This window comes from Alosa alosa, chromosome 5, assembly GCF_017589495.1.
Source record: "Alosa alosa isolate M-15738 ecotype Scorff River chromosome 5, AALO_Geno_1.1, whole genome shotgun sequence".
Lineage (NCBI taxonomy): Eukaryota > Metazoa > Chordata > Actinopteri > Clupeiformes > Clupeidae > Alosa > Alosa alosa.
Genome location: NC_063193.1, coordinates 33860817 through 33882738, shown reverse-complemented (window position 1 = coordinate 33882738; position 21922 = coordinate 33860817). Strand labels below are relative to the sequence as shown.

The 21922-nt window shown below is 39.3% G+C and overlaps 1 long non-coding RNA gene across 1 annotated transcript; it reads left to right on the top strand.

Annotated features, from left to right (window-relative positions):
* Positions 1 to 13212: 13212 nt before the first annotated feature.
* Positions 13213 to 14214, top strand: LOC125295147. Its single transcript, XR_007193638.1, has 4 exons — positions 13213 to 13239; positions 13668 to 13739; positions 13887 to 13957; positions 14084 to 14214. It is a non-coding gene; the product is annotated as an uncharacterized LOC125295147 (long non-coding RNA).
* Positions 14215 to 21922: the final 7708 nt, after the last annotated feature.

Sequence of the window (21922 nt, the reverse complement as noted above, 5' to 3'; positions counted from 1 at the left end):
GGTGGAGCCTTTGTCTAATGCCACTGGGTATGTTAGACAGGCTCAAGTGCTCATAGGACAGTTAGGGGATGGAGGGCAGTGTGGGGAGTCGCCAATGAGAATGACAGTAGGCTAGTCCTGAGCTCGCGAAATTCTCGCCATTCGGCGCCAGGCAGATCTGGCTATTCTGCTCGTATGGTGGTGGCATGACAATCTCTCCCTCTCCCACACACACACATTAGGTCATGCATAGTCTATCGAAGATGATGGGGAATGCCGCCCCAGGGATAGGGGACATTATCTCTACAGCAAAAGGCCTGCTACATAAAAAAAAAAAATGTCAGCCATTTATTAGTAATGATTTACACTGTTGATTTGCCATCTATTTCGACTATTTAGGACATACACTATGTGTTCCTTTTTGTGTGTTCATGTCCTTGTGATGTGTATCTTTGTCAGCTAAGAAAAAAAAAAAACATCAACAAAAAACAACAAAAAAGAAAAAATACTAACATTGTCATTTGTCTTGTCTCTGGCCATCTCACTCCTGATCTGTACCTTGCCGCAAGTGAGCTTTTTGAACTAAACAGGTCTTTGTCTACTTGTGTTTGTGTGTCATCTGAATAATATATATGTGCCCCATACATGGAATCAGAGTGCCTACTGTATGTAGTAAATGGAAAATCTCTACAGCAAAGGCCAGTCTACCGCTACATGCATTTGGTTTGTTTCTGCCATTTATTAGTAATGATTTACACAGTTTGTTCACTACTTACTATTTACCTGAGCATTCAGTATTGTGCAATATAGCATACAGAAGGTGAGGGACATTTTGGGGAAGAAGTGGTGCATTTTATCATTCAAACATGCTGACTTTTCATGAAAATTCTATAATCCAAGATGGCCGCCACCATATATGACGTAATAATATGCAAATTAGATATAAACATTTAATCTCTACATAAACTTTGGGTCATCCTTAATATTTCTCTAATTTACAGAAAGTCTCTATCTCTTATCACTTTTAAGATATAGCCTTTTGAAATGAAGATGTCAAAATTGATCGTTTCGGAAAAAAACCTCTGGCGCCTAAAGGGTTAAACTTGTGTTTGTCTGTGCCAAGGCTAAGTAGGCATATTGGTGTTGTGGTATAGCTATGTTGTAAGAACAATTAATTTAGCTTTTACACAATAGGCCAAGAAGAGAGGAAAGATGAGGAAAAATGTGCCTACTGTACCACATGGAGTTTAAGAGATGGAAACAAAAGGCATTTAAGATGTCCATTTAAATTGTAGCCTGAACTCCTGCGTGTTTTAAATCCGAAATAAGGAGGAATGTGAGGAGACTGCTATTAACTCTAAATAATGAATCTGCAATGGAAACACAAAACACAATCGCGGGAAACACTACGACGTTAGATCAGAAGCAGCAAATGTGGATCTGTCATCTTGTCTGCTGAAGTCGTTCATTTTTCACAAAAGATAACAGAGTAAAGCAAGTAACAAATTAATTTAAATGTCAGTAATTGTAACTGCGTTACTTGATTTAAAAGTATACTTCCTTACATGCTTGTTACCACTAAAAGTAGTGGAATTACAATAAGGCGTTACTTTGTAATGCGTTATTCCCACACTGCAAACTATCATTCTTGTGTTTGGGAGTCTTGGGCATGTGCACAAACTTGTTTTACGTGGATTGCAACTGCATGGGTTAAGCAAGCCAATTGCAAAAAAACTTGCAAAGTACTGCTCCATTTCTGCAATAATAAGTAGTATATCTGGTATGTTTACAGGGTATATATCCCTTTGCAGACCGCACATTCTAATTTCGGTACCCCAGTACCGATGACGTTCAGTCTAATAACTCCGCCATACCCCAACCAATTTCATCAATGAAAACGTTCCCAAAAATGTCACATCATAGGCTTTCTGATGATATGATTGGTTAAGGGATTTGTGGCGCAAATTTCTTTTACTACGTTAAGGAAAAATCAAGAGTCGACGTCTCCTTCCACTAGAGGAAAAACAGCAGGAAGTGCTTCACTCCCCTCCCTGAAGGACATTTACACCACCCACCTCACCCGCAAGGCGACCAAAATTGTGAGTGATGCAAGTCACCCCGCTCCACAATCCTGTTTTGATCTACTGCCCTCTGGGAAGAGGTACAGAAGCCTGCGCCCCCCACTACCAGACTCACCAACAGCTTCATACCAAGCTGTAAGGATGCTGAACTCTCTCCCTCCTCTCCCCCTCCACCCTCAGCTACATAACATCCTGGACATTGGACCCACAATGGCCGCCTGCACTACTCCACTTGCACACTTGAACACTTGCACACTTGTACACTTTACAACCTGGTGTTGTTGTCCTGAAAACACAACACTTCTGCTGCTCTTACATAACTTGCACCACTATGCCACTTTCTTTATTACTCAGGTCAAACAGAACTACCCAAGCCTCTTATTGGCCTGACTTTGCACTAGTTTTTTTTATTGACTGTCTATGCACAATTTCAACAAAATTTTGCTGCTCTTATTTTTTCATTATTATATGTGACCTCTTATTTACTTATTTACTTACTTTTTTGTTTACTTGAATGTTATGTTTGTCTGTGGACTTAAAATTGGTAAAATATGTCTTGTCTTCACCGTGGGATAGTGAGAAACGTAATTTCGATCTCTTTGTATGTCTGGAACATGTGAAGAAATTGACAATAAAGCTGACTTTGACTTTGACTTTGAGAAGAGTGTTGTTTATAACAATAATGACAGGGATTATAGTGATAATAGTTTGGTTAGATTTGTAATTCAATTTCTACTTTTCTTATCTGACAATTTCTTTATTTTGAGTTTGGTCAAGTCCCATGTCGGGTAGAAAGCATACACTTTGCCTATTTTTCTAAGACAGACACAGACACCAACTCCAATATAATTTACACCTCATCGTCTGCTAGGCTTAGATGGACACACACACACACACCACACACACACACACAACCATGCCACAGCTGTGACAACACACACACCACAGATCTGGTGCGAATGTGCCGTTAGTGTATCACTTTATGTGTAGGCCAAATTATATATATATATATATTTAAATTTATAATCTAAATTTCTTGGTTGGGAACTGTATGTCCACACGTTATGTTCACATTCAAAAGCATTCCAGTAAAAAGCAAATCAGTTTATTTTTTCCTTTACTGTTTACTACAGGAGGTACAGTAGAAATACTGTTTTACAGTTTTACAGTATTGCTTACAGTGAACAAAATATCCATGAAACACACAGGAGCATTCTGAACAAAAAAACAACAGCAAAAAGCCCAGATAAAAAGGGGGGAGCTAAAAAAAAGGACAAAATGACTGTATCTAATCTCTGCGATCTTCCGGATCTTCTGGGTTAGGCCACATGTTTTCATCAACATTCATTGAATGCCTCCACCACGCATTCTTACACCTCTACCTTGCCCTCTCCTTGGGCCTGCTCTTCTTCCTGGCCCTGCACCTATCCCCTGCCACTGAGTCTAAGCCAGACTGGAATCAGCTGTAGTTGGCCCAATTTACCCAACATAAATCAGTTGTGTGTCAATTATTCAATTGTTTGTTTATTATCATCTGAGATATATTGTTTTTGAACTGATATAATTGCAGAAGCAGAGGTTTTCATACTGTATCTAAGGTTTGGAATATTGTTTTTGCTATTGTGGGATGTTGTGTGTTAACATTCGTAAATACTGCAAAAACAATCCATAATTTTGTTGGGAGGTATAGCTTGTCTGTTAAGAAAATGTGAGCATTGTGAAAATGTGTTCACTGACTGCATATCGTGTGAAAACGACATGAAATGTGTGAATGGTATGGCCACAAAAGGCCGATGCTGTGCTAATTGTATTTAGAGTTTTGAAAATGTAACAACTGGTTGGACAAACGCTTGTTAGCGACTGAAAAAAACTGTAATGAAATTGTGGTAACACTTTACTTGACAAGTGAGTTCATAGCACATTCATAGCAGCTGTCATAAACTGCACATAAAGCATCCATGACTATTTCATGAGACATGACTCAACATTCATACCAAACCTTTCATGAATGTGGAAGACGGAATGACGACAACTTGTAAAAATAAAAATCCAACAATCGCAAAGGTAAACTAGCCTACATTCAGCTGACCCATATTTGTGTAACCTGGATACCATTAATGTAATCTCTCCAGCCTTTGTAAATATTTCATGAATATCTTATGAAGTCTGCATCGAATGTCACTTTACTATACAAGTCGTGAAGTATTCGTAATCACTGAGTTTAACACTGGGAGGTAAACTAGCCTACATTCAGCTGACCCGTATTTGTGTAACCTGGAACGGTTGGACATTCCCAGTAGCAAAAGATGAGAAATCATCTGCAAAGGTTACATCTAGGGATGGTGAAAACTAAAAATGTTCTTGACCGACCACCGAGTCTCATTAGCCGGTTGAAACCGGTTAACCGATTAGTTTAAAATATGCTACGCTATTTGAAATAACAGCCATTTCGAGCCGGGCCTGCAATTTCGCAACTCTGCGCGCATCTCTCTGCTGCTCTGCCTCTCACTCACACACACACTGCCCCGGTGCTGCCCTTCCACTGACGTCACTTTTTATAAATCCCCTACAGTGCGAAACATGAGTCCCCGTGCCGAGGAGCTTGTATGTAATCGGAGGACAAATGGCTCCTTAGTTTCGAAATCGTTTGGGTACAAGGTGATGGCTTTGAAAATAAAGGCGTTTGTCTAGCGTTAGAAGCTCATTTGAAACATTGCTCATTTAAGAAAATGAGTGCTAACAATAATAAAGAAAGATGATGATCATCATCACCTTATCTGTTACCACTGATGATCCTTCCTGAAATGTAGATGTAATGTATATCCAAATCTAAGCCCATCTTATGCAGAATGTTGCCTAATATGACATATGCATGACACCATATGATGACATATACATATGATAACATATATAGACAGTGTTGCATGCTATATGCCCAAGCTAATATTTTGACAATAAAATTCCATATGTGCTCTGATGAAGTAAAAACTTTTTAAAGCATACTGCACTCCACTGTACACTGCAGCCCTATGGGCAAAGTTTAAAAAGTCCAGTCTACAGAAGTTACAGGTTGCTTATAATGACTGGTTCAGGATCCTACTAAAGAGACCTAGGTGCCGTAGTGCCCTGTTTTGTAACACAGGTGTCAGCACCTTCAGAGCATTGCTGAGGAACTTGGTGTATACATTTATTTGTCGCCTCAATAAATCACAGAATTACATTGTTGTCTTGCTGACTAATCCCAGCTACAGTACACTGTAACAAGATTCTGTGATTTTCACAGCATCACTGCTGTTTTTGAGAAAAATGTGTACTGTATTTGTGAATACAGTATGTTGCTGTAGTTTCGCTATGAATTATGGTCAAAATGGTCAAACTACAGTAATAAAAAATTTGCTGCGAATCATAACACAGTAATAAATCTGACTCCTCCCTAACTTGTCAGCTTTTTTGAAAATTTTGAAAAACATGGCGGAAAATCAGTTGGGGTTTTCTGTTTTCTTTTGCACATAAATACAAAGTTAAGCTCCCAGATAGCAAGGTGACATTGATATTATGTTGATTTTCCATCCAAATCATCATTTTGAAAAGATATTGAAAAGTCATGGATTTATGGTTTACTGGGAAATTTTGACGTGGTGATTGAAACGTGCACCGCGCGACGACGCTTGAACTGTCCGGGCGGCGGAGATCATTTTGAGCAACAGTTCAGTCAGTCAGACCAACGGTGTTCAGCACTCTGTCAAGTTCGCAGCTCCACCTTAATGGTAAGCAAGCATTTATTTATGTAACGTTAATGTTTCATTGTGAAATTGTACTACATTAAATTCGGGCATGTGTACAGTCTATGTACGTTGTACTGTCTAACTTACAAACTCATCCATGCTTGTTGGATCAACTAGGTAAGTAAGGTTAGGCTAGCTATCATAGTTGCTGTTGCTGTGAAGGTGGCATTAACGTTAATGTTTTATGTTACGTTAACGTTTTGGCAGTCTCATTTATATTAGGCCTAGCTGCTACCTTAGTTCTCAGTAAGTTACAGTTTATTATATTCATATAATTTATATAAAACATTCGCTAGTAGTGCTAGGCCTAGTATGTTACTGTCACAATGTTAGGCTGAAGATGTGCTGCTGGTTAACGTTAACGTGGAGGTTTAGCTGCTACCAGCTAACTTATGTAACGTTAACTCATCGTAATCAGTACATTTATCTATGTGTTGCTGCAAGCAAACATCATCAATGAGCTCACCCAGCTGGCTAACGTTAGCAGCTAAATATACCTTGCGAAACTGAGTTATGCTAACACCATCTTCAGCCTGGCATTTTGACAGGAAACTCAAAAAAACATACAGTATATATATAAATGATTATTCTAAAGTTTCACTTGTAAGTAGCCTTCAGTTTCAGTTGAAAATTGTTATCTAACACTGTTTATCTTTTTTTATTCTATTTCTGCTAGGTGCTGCTTTACTCTGCTACTGGTGGTGGATCAGGCTGACTGCAACCGTTGGTCTAACGTTAGGATGCAGCACACGAGAATTTCTAAACGGAAAAAAGTGAATAAATGTACTTGCTTTTCAAACTGATAACAAGTTGTCAATGGTTATTTATGCAAGTTTGTGTAGCCTAAACCATACCTAGGCCTAGTCAAATTTATCCTGGCTGTAGATAAAGCAGGATATGAATTTCCCAAAATTACTGTATATAATATTACAGCACTGGTATTACTACTGTACTAAGTTACAGTATGATCCATAAGTACTGTGATTAAAAATACGGTAGACAATTCAATACTGTATACACACTGGTAGTACTACTGTAGTTTGCATTTACAGTATCAGGCATAGGTACTGTGATTTCATATACAGTAGGTGTACTGTAGAGTGAAATACAGCAACTTGCTGGTTATTTGCTGCCAGCAAGTTGCTGTAAATTTTACGTTAAACTTTTTACAGTGTACAATTCATTACCAGTCACCAATGTGGAGTATGTACTGGTATGAATGTCTTATAATAATGTGTGTGTGCTTGTTTTTTTTCATGTAGGGCATGTTTGTATGCTCTTTTATGGACCTTGAGTCTGGCAAATAAAGATGGTGGTGATGATGATGATGATGATATCATTACTTAGGAACATCAGAACATTTTACAATGAAAGAGCCTCACTGTCGTGATCACACAACATTCTATACGTTTCACAAAACTGCACTTCCATATGGAAAAAGAAAGGAAATATAATAGTTTATTTTCAGATATTTTTGTAATTGTTGTAATTAAGAAAACAATGACTGATTTTACAACATCATCACAGCAACACCACCTTAACCCCATCTCTTTTATGTGAATGAAGCAACATCCACTAACCGTAATGTCTGCAATGTGCAGCGGGGATCCTGCAGTAAAGCACACAGCTGAGTCACTCCCAAGGCTCCTTGTATGCGCCCACTCAGATCCAGCTTAGTCATGAGTAAGGGGTTTGAACCCACAGCTGAAGCCACAGCAGCACAGGCTTCCTCAGCAGCACTACTTTTCAGGAACCTGGACAAACAAGGAAGACCTTTATCTCATCTGACATAAACCTCACTGATTTGGGTCTGACTTTACTTTCGCTAACTTTTACATTACATTACATTACATTTGGCTGACACATTTTTAGCCAAAGCGACTTACAACATGGTAAACAGTTTAACACTTTTTAAAATGATTCTCTCAACAATTCTAGAACAATTTAAAACAATTTAAAAAGGTAGAGTTCAATAACAAAAAGTGCATCAGGGAGTGCTGTTTTTGTACAGTCAAGGCAACAGTTCTAGTCAGGTGTTAAGTGCTAGAATTAGCAAGGCTAGTTGTAAGTTGTACTACGAGAGGAGATATTCTCTGAAGGGCTGGGTATTCAGGAGTTTTTTGAAGATGGAGAGGGATGTCCCTGCTCTAGTAGGAACTGGTAGCGCGTTCCACCAAAAGTTTGGATTGGCCTGAGCGTACCAGTGGCAGAGCTAGACGTCGTTCGTCTGAGAAGTGCAACGGTTGGGGGGTAGCATATGCCTGTATGAGGGTATTCAAGTAAGTGGGAGCCAGTGTGATATTTATCAGTGCAGACCGTTATCAACACGTTTCATCCAGTCCTTCTAGTTGCAGAGTTTGCTGGTGCTAGGCTAGCGCAAGTCAACAGTATTTGCTAGCCTGCCACAATTTGTTTTTCTTGCATATTGGAAGTTTGTTGTAATATACACTCATGGCATATACTAGGCTACAACTAATGACAACTTGTGACGGCCATTCATTGACGATATGTTGTAAAACATTGATATTATTGGAAATTGAGAGACTAGTTTTTAACGGTATGTTTTTCTTGTCTCCCATGCCTGTTTCATTCATCCCGACCAGGAGAGACGAGTGAAACATTATCACACATTCCGCTTTTGTTGAGATAATTCCTGAATGGTTTTATTCAGAGCTGAAAATGCAACTGTACTTGACAGAGAACAGATGTAGGTTGCTAGAGACAAAATATTAGCTTTCAGTGTGGCACGATGTCTTTGTAAATTACATTTAATTAAAAAGTGTTTAAGTCGTCCTGGCTCTCCATTATGGTAGGCTAGTTGTGATTAATTGGCACGCACAAGATACAGCTTCAACTAAAGGAGTTGCAGCTTTATTTAGTGACCAACAATTCAAAACCTCAGTCGCGACCCCACCTAACTTCTTTTAGTTTTGCATATGGGTCATTCCACGTCAATTCAACCAGGGCCCACGCACTCAGGTCTCAAAATATTCTGAAAAAATTACCAGGTGTACAGTGGGTGCTATTTCGAAATCGTCGTTTCACTCACACTCCGCGTATTTCATGCAGTTGCGTGAAATAAATTACAACCGTCGGTACTAGGTGGCAGCTTAAGTCAGCTGCTGCCAGAGCGATATATGGAGAGCCATATATACAGCTCTGGCTGTGGCATCGCTAGTGTGGACTGCCAGTTTGGCGATCCGTTTGGCAGGAGCAATGAACTGTCAACGCATTTAATTAATCATACCTCACTTGTTGAAGCTCGGCGGATCAACCTCTGTGCAGCTCTAAGCACCTTATAATATTAATAATAATAATAATAATAATAATAATATTCAGAGGCATTGCTAGAAGTTGAAAACATTCGTGGCTCTAGCCCAGAAGTACACACACACATAAAGACACACACACATGCACACACACATAAAAACACACACACACACACAAAGACACGTAAACACACACACGCTACACATGCACACACACATACATGCACACATACGACACGCACAAACACGCACACAAACACATAAACACACATACACACACACACACACATGCACCCATACAAACACACCTACATACACAAACACAAGCACACACACACAAAACACATATACACAAAAACAACCACACACTCTGCACACACTCAATTACAAACACACAAAAAAGGGACAAAGTAGGAAATGAACACAATTTCACAAGCGTGACTTATTTCTGTGGAAAAAATGTGCTGGACCGCTCTGCGGTACATCTAGTTATTAAAGACTTTACCAAAAAAATAACTGCATTACTTTAAGTTTCAAAACTGCAGTTTTGGAGGAAATATTTGCAGTTCTTATGCAGGAAATATATTAATTTACTTTGAAGTGACTAGGGCTAGTTTAGGCCTACAGCATGATTGTTGTGCATATTAATAAATTGCAGTTAATAACGCAAACTTATTTTTTATCTGATTACTCAATTAATTGATGAAATAATCGCTAGAATACTAAAAAAGAATCGATAGCTGCAGCCCTAGATGACATCATCATTTTTGGGCAGGACTTTACACAACATCTTCAGCGGCTAGGCCAGGTATTGTCTAAATTGAAGATGGCTAACCTGAAGGTGAAACCTTCTAAATGTAACATTTTTGCTACCGAAGTTCAATACCTTGGAATACCTTGGTTATTTCAGCTGCAGGAGTGATGGTAGACCCCCCCGGTAAGATATAAGCTGTGCGAACCTGGCCTACTAGTTCATTGTTTTTTGTGAGAGTGTTTCTACTTATCTCAGTAAGAAAAATAAATCAAGAGCCTATGTTGAGTAAAAATATGTCTTCTGAAGGCTTAAACAGAGCCCAGCCAAAAACTCCAATAAAATTTGTATCAACTTTGAGGGACAGCTATGACCATGCAGAATTATACAGACCAAACGTGACGATTTTGCTACATACTATTCCTATTTATGTACCAGCATGCACAATTTGAGCCTCCTACATGGTTTAGTTCTTGCGCTGTGGGCTTGTGAACTTTGACAAAAAAAAGAGGCCGAGCAAAATCGACACCCCCTCCCCCTATAAAACTGGCTGTATCTTGGAAAGTATTGATCTTACATAAGAGTAATTTTACAGTGTGTCTCCTGGGTAATATAGGTACTGGTAATTTTTTCAGAATTTTTTGAGACCTAAGTGCGTGGGCCCTGGTTGAACTGACGTGGAATGACCCGACTGTTGTGTGTCCGAGAGTCAGCTTGTGGGTTTTGTAAGGGCCAGCATGAGGGACAAGACCTACAAAGTTGTGGTGAGTTAAGCAGGGAGGTTGGTAACGTTAATGCTGCTAGTTAACATTAGCTAGGCTATTGTAGCCTTCATACTGTATGATTCATATCAATCATTAACCTAGGAATACTTCTTCGTGCATTTAATGAACATTTTGTGTAATAATTCACGGCAAATTAATAAACTGAATATGGTGGTCCAAGAGCAGACCATGCACCGGTCCATGCATCAGCCCGACTGAACAGTGATGACAGCATAGGATGACAGTCAGGTACGAATGAAGCACTGGACCATGTTGCTAACGTTAACTGCTTTCACACACACACGATATAAAATACACAATGTTAAATATAAAATTCAATATCAAAACACTATTATTTACACAATTACTCCTGAAATAACTGCTATTAACTGCACATTCACTATATAAAAATCACTGTTTGGAGGAAAGGGTTCGCGTGCTGTCGCCGGTTGGAAATTGTTCAAATGGCAATTCGCGCCGGTTTATGGGATGAGTAGTTCCTTCACTCGGAAATGAAAATATGTACACAGTCTTGTACCTGTGACTTTTTTTGGATTTTCTCTTCGTTTTTTCACTCGAAATTATATGTTGTATGCTTGAGTTATGCCGTAGCTGGTTAGCCTAAGACATGCTGTAAAACTCTTTAGATACGGATTTTTTCAAACGTCAATGGGACAAATGAATGGGAATTACATCCGGCACCTAACCGCATTTTGGCTGTGGGCGGGACTGTGCAGCTCTATTGGCGTTACAAACTAAGCCCATGCATTTCTATGGAGGATTTTTTGAGTGCTGTGTCTCCTTATTAGAAAGTCTCTGCTTTATCACACAACCTTATTTTGTTTGCAAACAAATGAGCACATATTTAATGAGATAGGTTCTCATTTGCATATTTAAACAGTAAATAGAAAAAAACGTGCAACATAAGTAATCAACTGAAACAGTTTTATGGTGATATCAATTAAATAATGTTTATCCTATTCACCTGCAGTGTCTCACCTTAATTAGCCTATCTTACCCACACAGCAGTAGACTCCTAGGCGGATCCGCCTTCAAGACGCCAAACCCGCGTGACTGTCGATTCGCTTTGGTGCCGACAGAGGATCAGCTCCGCCTCCAGGCGGCCCCGTAAATTCTACTGTCAAACAGCGGATCCTGAGTGGACCCATGTCGATCCAGCGGGCGACGACGCGCATTTACTGTAACGGTTGAACATGACTGTACACCAAGAGCCAAGAAGAGTCATACTAGTGGATATTTTCTTTGCTGGGACACGGTTGCGCTGAACCCTCTCGAGTAAGTGATATTTATTAATATATTGCAACATTCACAATAGCTAAACATTGGCCTTTGTGGTTTTATAATCATCATGTTTATTAATTGTAATGACGTTGTTTGATATTAGGACTAACGTTAACGTTAGTGCAACCAGAGACGTTTGTCATTTTGTGCAACAGTTTGTGCAAAGTTAACGTTATTGTTAGCTGTGATGCTCATATGAGTCTGTAGCCTATCTGATTTAAAAATGGGATAGCAATTTCGGCAGAATATGTTATGGTAGTGTGATTTAAAAAACACACATTGTTATTTAACATTAGTCTGGTCCTGTCTGTTTTAATGTGTCGCTGTTGTCCATATAGTGCTACTATGCTAGCGGCATATAGCTGCTAGCTAGCATGCTGCTAGGCTTAATTGCATAAGTTATTGCTAATGTCTATTAGTGCTATACATATATTGAAATCACGTTTGCGATGCAAACCTTGATTAAGGTGATATTGGCACTGGTATTTCAGTCAATGAAGTCAGTAAAGCACTCTGCTATGATAGCTACCTACAACTTTAGCATGTTGACTCACTGATAATGGTTTAGCCCCTAGCCTCTAGCTAGCTGTGCATTAACGTTTGCATTTTGCCAAGTTTGGTCTCATACGTAACTTTAGTGTCTATCTGCCATCTTTGTAATGAAAGCCTCGGCATTTTAATCACTGTTTAAGTCGGTTCAGACAACTATTGGCATCGGTTTGTGATTTATTATGCTAACGTAACGTAACTGTATGAAACTTGGTCCCCATCTTCTATTTTGTTTGTTCTGGCAGCCAACTTTTATCGGCTGGATTCTAGCATCTAACGTTACGATTGCCTCTGTTGGGTTTGCTTGATCAAGTAAGATACTTTCTGGGTTGTTAAAATGAAATGTGAACACATTCCGTAGCATTCCAAAATAGACCAGAGATGCTTGTACTATATGTATATTTGGACATTTTGGGATTGCAATAACCATAATGATATCGTTATGTAACAGCCATCGTTTCGGGACTCTGATGACAGTGAAGAGCCAGAAAATGGTGACTTTGCATCTCTGAGGTACCTTCCAACTCGCCTGGTATATCAGTTGAACCCTCAAGCCCAAGCCAATTGCACTGGCAAAGTAAGTAATAATCTCTTAACATTGAAATAACTAAATCATAATATTAATATTAGAGATATGGTAAACATTCTTAGTGCTAAAGACATTCCCCTCTCTTTGTATCTATTCCTCCAGCTCCACCATCTCGCCGAGTGCCAGGCAGCCGAGTCACTACCCCCCTCAACCTGGAGAAAACTGTTAAGGTAAAGACTGATCTCTGAAATAATATTGAATACAGTGGCCCCATCTATATTAACACAGCAGTAGTCACTCCATTTCAGATCAACAGATTGCATCTGCATTACCATCTGAGATTTTCTGCATACTTTATCCATTACTTTCAAAATCTCAGCCAAATATTTTGTCAGTTAAAACATCTGCATTCATGCAATATTGCCTGAAAAGTTCATTCATTATTATCAGATTGTATTGAAACACATTGATTTCAATGTCAATCCATTCATGGAGTTGATATAGATAGTGCATACCAAAATATTGAAACATACAAATTCATGTCCAGCATGACCAGAGATTTGTTTTTATTTGCCATTGTTTGGCCCTGTAGCTCTCAGCCTACCATGGTTAACAGATCACAACCATTTATCTCCCTTAGCACCTCACCATGGGACAGGACCGCAACACTCTTCACCACCTCAACTCCCTGCACCTGCACCTGCATTTAACATACGGAGAGTTACTCAAGGTAGGGACTGATCTCTGAAATATTAGTGAATAGAAAGGCCCCATGTGTATGATCAGTCATGGTTAACAGATTTAATACAATTTTATACTACCATTTAATAAAAAAAAATTCCCCCTCTCGCACACCGCCCACCTCACTATGGGCCAGGAACGGCAGTCCCTCCTCAACTCCCTCCACCCCCACACCAGCCCTCAACGTGCAGCGAACAGAGGAGCTTTGTAAGTCATGTTTCTTTTTAAATTTAATCTCCTTAATACCTATCTCATATATTGTATTGTGTAAGCATACTTGGCTTTGGATGCTACATACCATAAACATAAACATATCTGTCTGTTTGATTACAGGTGCTGTGAGGAAAAACATGGTGACACGGTTTCAACCGGCGGTGGATCGGGCAACGAGGAGATGTGTTCCGCCTCCATCCACACAAATGGAGTAATAGGAGAAATAAGCATTAAACAATCTTTTTATTGAACTTCTTGTCATTCACCAGTTATTCATTTTCTGATATTTTAGCTGTGCATAGCGCAGTATTTCATTGAAGTTGTAGCCTATTAGATAAAATATTTCATGTCTGCACTGACCTAGGCCTATAAAGCACTAAATTAGGTTTTGACCACAAAATGAATGTAAAGTAGCCTAGGCAATGTAGGCTACTTAACAAAAATAGAATAGCTTATAACCTGTAACTTTCCATAAATTTCCATTTTATATTTCCATTGAGTAGTGATCACGTTTGTACAGTAAATTGATGTCTTGACTTAAACCTTTTCTGTTAGGTTTATTGACAGTATTGTTAAGTTAAAAATACGAGGCAATGCAGATTAATCGTAGGCCTATATTGCTGTAGTAGCCTAGGCTAGGCCTAGTGATAGTTTTACTTTTATCCTATAGTTGCCTAGTTTTATCCTACAGCAAGAACAGAAGGAATTTTGAAAATGAGATAAACGGGTCCAAAACGGACCCGGGCCAGATGAGCCTTTGAGTCCGTTGCGGGTCCGCGGCGGATGTATGGATCCCAAACGGACCCGCCGCGGAGGTAAGGTTTTAATCGCGGATGCGGACTGGATGCAGTGCGGAGCCGTTCCTGAGAGCATCTGGACTCCGATACGGGTCCGTTTCGCGGGTCCGTTCCGGAAGCCGTCATACCTCCGCGGCGGATCCGCCGCGGAGTCCTTTTGCTGTATTATGCTGATTATTCAAACTGCCCAAAGTGCAACTTTTAGCAACCAAGTTGAATTCCATCCACTAGGCAGGGGCGTCACTAGACCTTATTCACTGGGGCATGTGCCTTAGTAAAAGTCTCCAGTGCCCCAGTAAAATTCCTGCTCTCGCTGGAAGCGGCATTCATCAGGAAATAGCACCTCTGTAGCTGGATAAGATTGAACGCAACAACCAGTGAAGATCGTTCACATGATTCTTCCGAGCAGGGGCGCAGCTATCCATTTTTGAGGGGTATGCAACAACAATATTGGCGCCTCCCCCAAAAAACCCCACAAATAACTAAAGCAAAACAAAAGGCCAATAATTTACACTATTACTGTGCATTAGTGTCTATTGAATATGTTTTTAAAGAAATGCTGCCAATTTGATGTTTAACTTGATGTTATACTTGATAAGTATTGATAAATGGTGCATTGACACTTTAAGAGAGTCTAAACGGTTCTCATAACGTCCTTTTGCTTGCTATTGCTAACAATGGATAAGGCTGATAGGCACTCTAGCCTTGTTTGTTTGCACCGCATTGACAACACAATATTAAGTTATTACAAGGAGCCTTCATTGTTAGGATATGGAAACATGTAATGAGTTGCTGCTAGCATGACATTTCTGTTTGCAGTTGGCCATTAAAAGTGCAGTATGAGCATGGTAGCCACCTAGCTATCTGAATGGAATAGGCTATGTTTCAATCGGCATTATGTTTAACAAACGCCAGTTAGTCTGTTAACATTCATATTTGCAAGCATCCAAGTACAGACGTCATCACTTTAAGTCAGGGGTCTCAAACACCAGGCCCGCGTCCTGCCCAATTCCGGCCGCGACTTGAATGACAAAATAATAATGTAATCCGGCCCTTGAGGCTATTAATTGCGACAAACAACGATACTGATTAAAATAGACGATAGATCCAGGTACGGTGACAAATCTCATTTGTAGGCCTACTCTGCTCCACTATGTGCAAGACATCCAGAACTTGATTCAAACCCAAAATCGCTGCGCAAAGTTTTCAGGAAATACTTGTAGGGTAGACTGAGTACAGTTGAGACATGTGTACAGTTGAGACACCTTAAATATCTTGCTTGCACAGCAACCCCAAGTTGTGATTTTTGCTATGCACATGCGTATTAGTGCAAATTCATGGCAAATTTGAACGACAAAAGTATCTCCCATCCAAGGATATCGGCACATGTTTTTTTTTCCAAAGTAAGAATTTCACTTCACCATGCACATTCGACAAAGAATAGCTCATTACACTTATGTTACTGTTAAACGTAACTGGTATCATTACAAACATTATTCTGTGTCCTAAAAACTGGCATATTTTATGGCATTGTGTCATGTAAGGTCGTTGCAAAATCTAGAGAAATGTGTGAGGTGGTCAGCGGGGTACAATTGAGACACACATTGGATTGTGTTAGGCTACTTGAACATTCCATTTGTAGGCTACTGTTCGCTATCTGTTCCTGTGTCACATTTTGTTCATGATGTATTCCTTTTAACCAACGCTAATTTAAATGAAATGAATGAATTCGAACTACAAACACTTTGCAATTGCTATGTTTTTATTTATTAAACTTTCCAACTAACGGTTAGTTAACTATACATCATTAAAGATGGGTGTCTCAACTGTACCAGGTGGGTGTCTCAACTGTACTTAGGGTACAGTTGAGACACAGTCAAGACAAAAAATGCACCTTATGTTTATGAGCTAATTGTGGAAAATATAAACTACTTATGGGTATTATTGATTTATAATATTTTAGTCTACAAGCTAAGGAAATGGCATGTGGAATGTTGTGTGGAAAATCACTTCTTTTCAGTATCTATTTTTTGTTTGATTTTGTGTGGGCAAAAAGTGTCTCAACTGTACTCAGTCTACCCTATTACCGCGAGAAACACAAAGGCGTGCATTTGTAATGACGCGGAAGCGATGCAGGCCATAGTGTTGCAGAAATTGAAGCAGAAATAGCCAGGCCTACACCAAATGTTGAAAAACGTTCACGTGTGATGAAGTCTTAGGTAAGCTATGTTATTCACCTATTCTAATTCTGAAGGAGAATATCCTTTTGGAGATTATGATCGATCGTCTATGACAGTGATAGTCCGCGCGTGCGCCTGTGAATGGAGGTGCGTGTATACAACGGTGTCCACTAAGCATACCATGCTTGTTTCGACCCTCTGCCCAACATAGCTTGGAGGTTGCAGTGGTAATCGTGATGATAGTGTCCGTAATGGATGTGGTACAGACAGCAGGGCTAGTAGAAATAGGGCTCTAAAGAACTACAAAGTCACCCGCAATATGATGCGAACTTCTGGGTAGGCTACTGTAGATACCAGCGATAGGAACTGTTTGACCAGAATACTTTTATTGTAGGCCTATATTGTAGTAATCTATTACTAAACCACAACATCTTAGGTGTTGGTATACATCTTAGGTGTTTTTCTGTTAATTTGTTATGTGGGTAATATGAAAAAAAGGAAAGTAAACCTGCTTAAAATATGTTCATCCAGTATTTACTGAAAGGTGCATAATTTGAGGTGCTTGCCATCCAGTGACAAATTAGATGGGTAAATTTACCCCTTCATAAACTTTTGTTTTACTCAAAGATTTTTACATTTACAGTATAACTTTATCTCTGACCACTTTCAAGCCATGGCCTTTTAAATGTTGATATAAAAATCAATGGTGTTGCTTTCTTAACCCTGATGCCTAGTTTGCCAGGTTTAAAAAAAGTTATGAGAGGAAATATTTTTATTTGGTGTGAAACACACACACATACCTGTTTTTTTATGTTTTTCATTTATTTTATAATTTGTATTAATATTTATTTTATCATTATTTTTTTTATAAGCTAAGGTTGCTAGCACAGGTGTCTAAAACTAGATAAAAACACTTGCACTTTCTGTTTGCAGTTTTGTGTGGTACTAAAAAAAGAACATTGCATTTTCAGAAATAGCAGGCCCTCCAATCAGATGACGTTGGCAGAATTGGCCCCCAGCTCATTTGAGTTTGAGACCCCTGCTTTAAGTCCTACCTGTTGCCTTTCACCGTCCACTTATTTAACTACTGTTGCATCCCTTGACATTCCATCTCCTTTTCCCTCTTTCTTTTTCTATTTTTAGTCGTCAACAGCTTTTTTTTGCTGTATCCATCTTTTTCCATAGACGGCTACTCGTAGGCCTATCTGCTCGCCCAGCGCTCACGGCGCCCCCACTCCCTCTTCTATGTCAAAATTCTATGATGGAATCTTATGAGATAGGGCGCCTACTCTAGCCTGTTAGTCCTCTAAAATGTTATAGAACATTGAGAAAATGTTGAAATGATTTAGAAACGGACAGCAGTAGCTACATAAAATACCAAATATATCATTTTATTTTTTTTTACCATCGCTTTGGCGCCCCCATGGAGCTGCGCCCCTATGCGCGGCATATAGCGCATACCCACTTTTTGCGCCACTGCTTCCGAGTGTTTCGTTGTACAGTGGAAACCGCAGAGTAAGGTCATCCCCTGTTTTAATGTTACAACAAATTCACAACTTGTTTGACAGAAAAAAGGACAAGTTGATCGCTGTTAGAGAATGTTGCCCACATAATTAGCATCTGATTTGCAATGCTTAGCGTCATTGTAGCCTAAATTTAGCAACAGTTTACCAGCTTGTGCTCTCTCCCTCACACACACACACCATGCGTAGGCTGCATGCACACATGTGGAGAATTAATAATGATTTACTTATACTGTAGAGAGAGCCCTGTAAAAGTAGCCTATACTGTTTGTGAATCTGTCATACTGTAAAACTAAACATAGCCTTCTGATAAACTATTCAGAGATGGACATCAGAACATTCTTCCTGAACAGAGGCAGAGGGAGATGAACAGTGAGGAGAGTTGAGGAGGACGAGGGAGGTATAGGCTAATTGTCCACATTAACGGTAACATTAACATTTATGTTGGTAGCCAGTGCAGTGCTGTGATTTGGTCTATGATTTAATGGCAATCTATGGTTTAATGGCAAACTTAAATAAGTTTGCTGCATTTGCAAATGTAGCCTATAATAATCTGCACAGAATCAGAGTAGCCTATTATAGATCACCAAAAGTCAGTATGAAGGCTTTAGTAGGCTATTTAAGCTACAAAGAACTGCAGTATTGCCAGGATGACTATAGGACCCTTGCCTGGGAGGGAAGTATATCTTAATATATTATAATAATATAATTATAATATCTTAATTATAATTTTGACTAAAAATAAGCTTCCCTTGTGTTAGTAGGAAAGCCTATTAAATTCATGCCGTGAGTATAGGCCTACTTATGCCTATGTGTTTGAATGTTGCTGAATAGTGGCTGCTACAACAATTGAGGGAGAGAGTGCTGGTCCTACAGTATGACAGTGACAATAATGATTTTGAAGCTTGTAGCCATTTATTTCATATTGCGCGCACGTTTTTTTTTTTTCAGTGTTTCGTTGTACAGTGGAAACCGCAGAGTAAGGTCATCCCCTGTTTTAATGTTACAACAAATTCACAACTTGTTTGACAGAAAAAAGGACAAGTTGATCGCTGTTAGAGAATGTTGCCCACATAATTAGCATCTGATTTGCAATGCTTAGCGTCATTGTAGCCTAAATTTAGCAACAGTTTACCAGCTTGTGCTCTCTCCCTCACACACACACACCATGCGTAGGCTGCATGCACACATGTGGAGAATTAATAATGATTTACTTATACTGTAGAGAGAGCCCTGTAAAAGTAGCCTATACTGTTTGTGAATCTGTCATACTGTAAAACTAAACATAGCCTTCTGATAAACTATTCAGAGATGGACATCAGAACATTCTTCCTGAACAGAGGCAGAGGGAGATGAACAGTGAGGAGAGTTGAGGAGGACGAGGGAGGTATAGGCTAATTGTCCACATTAACGGTAACATTAACATTTATGTTGGTAGCCAGTGCAGTGCTGTGATTTGGTCTATGATTTAATGGCAATCTATGGTTTAATGGCAAACTTAAATAAGTTTGCTGCATTTGCAAATGTAGCCTATAATAATCTGCACAGAATCAGAGTAGCCTATTATAGATCACCAAAAGTCAGTATGAAGGCTTTAGTAGGCTATTTAAGCTACAAAGAACTGCAGTATTGCCAGGATGACTATAGGACCCTTGCCTGGGAGGGAAGTATATCTTAATATATTATAATAATATAATTATAATATCTTAATTATAATTTTGACTAAAAATAAGCTTCCCCTTGTGTTAGTAGGAAAGCCTATTAAATTCATGCCGTGAGTATAGGCCTACTTATGCCTATGTGTTTGAATGTTGCTGAATAGTGGCTGCTACAACAATTGAGGGAGAGAGTGCTGGTCCCACAGTATGACAGTGACAATAATGATTTTGAAGCTTGTAGCCATTTATTTCATATTGCGCGCACGTTTTTTTTTTTTTGTTTCGTTGTACAGTGGAAACCGCAGAGTAAGGTCATCCCCTGTTTTAATGTTACAACAAATTCACAACTTGTTTGACAGAAAAAAGGACAAGTTGATCGCTGTTAGAGAATGTTGCCCACATAATTAGCATCTGATTTGCAATGCTTAGCGTCATTGTAGCCTAAATTTAGCAACAGTTTACCAGCTTGTGCTCTCTCCCTCACACACACACCCATGCGTAGGCTGCATGCACACATGTGGAGAATTAATAATGATTTACTTATACTGTAGAGAGCCCTGTAAAGTAGCCTATACTGTTTGTGAATCTGTCATACTGTAAAACTAAACATAGCCTTCTGATAAACTATTCAGAGATGGACATCAGAACATTCTTCCTGAACAGAGGCAGAGGGAGATGAACAGTGAGGAGAGTTGAGGAGGACGAGGGAGGTATAGGCTAATTGTCCACATTAACGGTAACATTAACATTTATGTTGGTAGCCAGTGCAGTGCTGTGATTTGGTCTATGATTTAATGGCAATCTATGGTTTAATGGCAAACTTAAATAAGTTTGCTGCATTTGCAAATGTAGCCTATAATAATCTGCACAGAATCAGAGTAGCCTATTATAGATCACCAAAAGTCAGTATGAAGGCTTTAGTAGGCTATTTAAGCTACAAAGAACTGCAGTATTGCCAGGATGACTATAGGACCCTTGCCTGGGAGGGAAGTATATCTTAATATATTATAATAATATAATTATAATATCTTAATTATAATTTTGACTAAAAATAAGCTTCCCTTGTGTTAGTAGGAAAGCCTATTAAATTCATGCCGTGAGTATAGGCCTACTTATGCCTATGTGTTTGAATGTTGCTGAATAGTGGCTGCTACAACAATTGAGGGAGAGAGTGCTGGTCCTACAGTATGACAGTGACAATAATGATTTTGAAGCTTGTAGCCATTTATTTCATATTGCGCGCACGTTTTTTTTATGTTTTGGGAGTTGGGGGCCTGTGCCCCAGCAAAGCTCTAGATCTAGAATCGCCCCTGCCACTAGGCCTATAGATAGATGACATTTCTGCAATAAAACTTTAGGGTAGGCCTACTCAACATTTCTGGGTTCAAGAAAATGCAACTAGACTATCTCGAATCTCTTTCCCAAAATGGAGTAGCGAGATTGACTGAAGAGGCACCTGAAGTGATTATAACGATCAAACATGAAGTGATTATAACAATTATCAATGTCAGATGTAACCTAGACTAGGCTACTAACATACCTACTGAAACTATCCCTATTGTAAAGTTAAAGGTAAACTATGCAGTATTGGCAATTTCCTTACTGTTTTCTCGGTTTTTGCTTCTTGTTCGCTGACTTTGTCATGACAAATATCTGAGAAACTCCATCGCTACCTTTTTCTAGCCGGTGCCTGGCGTGTGTGTGTAATTTGAATGCAGTAAAGCAATTTGTTACACTCGTTATACTTCCTGACACGAGGCCGTCGGCCCGCCGGCCCACAGTTGCAAGGGTGTTTTTTCCG